This window comes from Agelaius tricolor, unplaced genomic scaffold (assembly GCF_023055355.1).
Source record: "Agelaius tricolor isolate 1412-34295 unplaced genomic scaffold, bAgeTri1.0.p SCAF_39, whole genome shotgun sequence".
NCBI classification, from domain to species: Eukaryota; Metazoa; Chordata; class Aves; order Passeriformes; family Icteridae; genus Agelaius; species Agelaius tricolor.
The window spans coordinates 3,296,709-3,300,758 of record NW_027269299.1 but is presented as its reverse complement, the minus strand read 5'-3'; positions in this window follow the sequence as shown (position 1 = coordinate 3,300,758).

Here is a 4,050-nt window from a genome sequence, read left to right as displayed (position 1 = left end):
TTGCTTGAGCATTTTGGCAGCACAACCCAAGTTTGCAGAGTGTATACTTCCAAGGGAAAACATGACACCCCCCAAAAACTAAACTTGTTCAGTAACTTCTGAAATGAAATCAATCTGGGATGACCCCAAATGACATTTTTCAGCTTGCTCAAGCTGTAGCTCAGCCCTTCTCTGAACAGTTCTCTCCCCCACCTGCCTTTTACTTCCCAACTGCTCCCTCTTTTCCCCCAGTGAGTTCCCAGCCCATTGCAGTCTCCATCACCCTGTTGCCTTCCTTGGTGCCCCTCACCATGAGGAAGGCAGAGCCCCAGGCTTAGGGACTCATCTTGTGACTGGCTGAGGAGCAGCAATGTCTCAGAGGTCCAGTGGGATTTTAGTGTCATTCAGAGCCACTCTCCAGCCCTCAGCTCTACTCACTGCTGAGCTCCCTCTCCCTTTTCCTTGTCCTTGCAGCAGGATGAGCTCTGTGAATCCCCTTGAGCCTCCCCACTCTTCCCAGCCCACGCACCCACCTCAGTTAGGCTGAAGCTGAAGCTTCTCTGTCTCCTGTGGCACACCAGCCCAGTGCCCTGTGCGGGGAGCCCCAGCCCCAGAGCACAGCACACAACAGTGCAGTCCGGGCTGCAGCAGCTGCCCTGCAGCCCTGGCTTGGCTGTTTGTGGCAAGGGAATGCTCCCTGTGTCCAGCTGTCCCTGCAGGATGGCCCCAGGGCAGAGCCCAGCCGGGCTCGCACTGCAGCCCCTGGAGCTTGGGGCAGACAGGGCTCCCAGAGCTGAGGTTCCTGGGGAGCACCCGGAGCTGTGCCTTGCACTCTGTTGCCGTGTGTCACAGTGCACGCTGGCTCGTGCTGTGTGAATGCACCAGCCCTGGTTTGACTGCCAGGGGCCTCGCCCAGTCACATCTCTCCCAGGGCTGGAGCATTTCACTGGCCAGATTCTGACAGGGCACAGAGATCAGAGCAATGAAATTATCCAGACAGGGTTTGTCAAAGGCCCTTTAGAAGGAAGGGCTTGAGAATAAACGCTCCCTGTTTGCCACATGAACATCGAGGTGAGTGCTCTCTCTGTCTCCAAGCCACTCCCCTTCCAGCCAACGTTACAGCCACCCAAACCCTCACATCCCCTTCGTGGCTTCCCACTGCCGTGTCCTGTCAGGGCTTCCCAGCCCCTCATCCCTTCATGGCCCCATCCCCTCAGGCCCTGCCCCAGCCCGGCCAAGCTGCCCGGCAGCAGCGCCGCAGCCCCACAGCAGCTCCAGAGGAGCCCCATCCAGAGGCACCCGGGAGCCCTCAGCAAGGCAGCCAGCAGCAGACGGGAAGGAGGACACAGAGGGCGCTTCCTGCCTGGCACAGGGCTTGTGGCCATCTCCAGGCACCGCTCTGGCAGAGATCCCCGCAGCTCTGGGCCCTGGCCAGCCGCTCTGTGGGCAGCACAAAGGCTTCAGCAGAACCACCAAAGGCCAAGGGGCTTCTGGCCATTTTCCCTGCAACACTGCACGCCTGGGCAGCTGGCTGAGCCCAGGCACCCTTGCCCCCCTCTTTCCCTATGCCCTGCTGAGCCTGGGTAGCAAAAGAAAGCTCCTGGGAGTCTGGGTATTATAACACACTCTATATTCATATAGGAAAGAAAAAACAAAGAGAAGAACAATCTTAGAGAAATGGAAAATTCCCCCTGGCTCAGGTGGCCCCAGCAGACAGAGCCTCTGGCATCAGCTCTCTGCAGAGCTGCAGCAGCGCAGCCCGAGCCTGGAGAGACGAGGCCGAGTCCTCCATGCCCTGCGGAGCTGATCTTGCAGCCTCTGGAAGATGGAATATGGCTCACTCTGCAATGCCTGGAGGACATCCAATGTTGGAAGTGCCACGTCTGGCACGGCACTGCTGGTGTCCTCTGTCAGGTGTTGAAGGGCTGAAAGAGAGAGGGACAGAGCCATGGTCAGAGCCGGATCTGCAGGGAGTCGAGGAGAGCCCCCTGGCAGGGCCATGGCAGCCGGCTCTAGCCATGGGCAGGAGGGAGCAGGGAGCAAGGGGACCAGCCCAAAACTGCTGGCCACGAATCCCCTGGGTGGCCCTGAAATCTCGGTGTGCTCTGGCCACACCGCCCCTGGTGCGCACAGGGAGCAGAGCCCTCGGCAGCCGGGGCAGGGCTTGCAGCTCCCCCAGCAGCCCCCGCTGGCCTCACTCACCAGTGCAGATGAGCCGGAGCTCTTCCGTCTTCCCCCTCAGGTGCCGCGCAGCCATGCCTGTGAACACAGAGCCTGTCAGGGCGCCAGCGGCACAGCTCCCTGCCGGCGGCGCTGCCGGCGCTGTGGCCACACGGGCTGCTGGCCCGGCAGGGCTCAGCCCGGCCCTTGCCGCACGCTGCCGCCCCAGGGCACGGCTGCCAGAGGGCGGCAGCAGCAATGCCCAGGCCGGGCGGGGCTCCGCAGCGCCGGCCCCGGCTGGCGCTGCCGGGGCAGCAGGCGGGGATGGGGCCGAGCTGCGGCGGGCCGGGCCGGGGAGGGAGCCCGGGCTCGTGGCTCACCCATGAACCTGATGGCCGCCTCTCGCAGGGACTCCTGTGGGCTCTGCAGGTAGGGCAGGGCCCGGCGCAGGTGCTCGGCCGCTCTGCTCCTGTCCTCTGCCAGCTGCAGAGAGCGGCAGGAGGGAAGGGTTGGCGTGGGCTCAGCCCCTGGGCCGGGCGCTGCCCGCGCCCTGCCCCGGCCTCCCCTGGCCGCACAGGCCTGAGGCGCGGCCAGCAGCCGCTGGCCAAGGGCTCCCGAGGGCAGGGGACAGAGGGCTGGCTGCTGCCCGGGGAGCCGCGGTGCCGGCCCGCCCCGCAGCAACACCGGGCCCACGGGAGCCTGGAGAAGAGCCCGCGCGGCCTCTGGCTGCAGCAGCGGGCAGGGGCACAGCTGCCAGCCCCACACTCTGAGCAGTGCCCTCAGGGGGCTTCTCCGGACTGAGGCTGGGGCTTGCAGGCCGTCCTTACCAGGCACTTGCTGAACTTCCACAGATTCTGGCTCTTCAGCAGTCTTTCAAGATCCCTCCTCTTCAGCAACTTGGCCACACAAAGCAGCATTTCCTGAGAAGCCTGGAGAGCAGCAGAACCGCGCAGATGGCCCCGCAGCCCAGGGCGCAGGACCCGCGTCCCTGTGCCAAGGCCTGCAGGAGGCTGCAGCCCGGCAGGCGCAGGGCAGGAGGCAGCCGAGCCCCCTGCCAGGGGGACGGCAGCAGCCCACGAGTCCTCACCTGTGCCACAAGCCGATTGTCATCATGGCAGTGGAAGAAGAGGGGCAGCAGGCTCTGGCACAGGGGTGTCTTCAGGGCCTTTTTTTCCCTTTCCTGTGGAAGAGTCACCAATGTTCAGAAGAGCAGTATGGAGATCAGCTGAACCTGCCAATTGTTCTGGATGGAAGCAAGAAGACAAGAGCTCAGCATTGCGGCTGCACGGGGCTCAGCTTGGCGCAGGCCTGCAAATGCACAGGGCACAAAGTGTCCGGGCAGCAGCCAGTGGCCGTGGCTGGGGGCAGTGAGCCTTACAAGGTCAAAGAGTGGCAGGAGCGCCTCAAGCAGCTGCAGTGTGATGGGGCCGGGCATCAGCGTGTCATTGTCCAAGATAATAAAGCTGAGTAGCATGACTGTCATGAAAACTACCACTCCATCTGCATCCCACAGGAACTGCACAAGACTTTCAGTCAGGCTCCACATTTTTTTGGTCTGTGCGGAACACAAGTTTGTGAAACGCCATCCTGCTGCCGCAGGGCCCAGAGGCCAAAGGCCTGTCGCCAAGCACTGGAGCAGCTGAACTGGGAGGCAGGAGAGCTGGGAGCAGCTGCCCCAGCGCCCAAAGCCCTGCCAAGCCCAAGCGACTGCCTTGCCCAGCTCAGCCTCAGCCGCTGCCCCCTTCTCACCATGAAGGGCTCCTCAATGAGCTCAAGAAGGGCCCTGAGCACCAGGCGACGCCTCTCTCTGCACTGGCTCTGCAGCTGCCTTGACAAGATTTGCAGGACTCTTTTAGCACCACGTTCACTCAAGTCCAGTAACTGGAGGACCTGAAAGGCACAGGCCAGTGA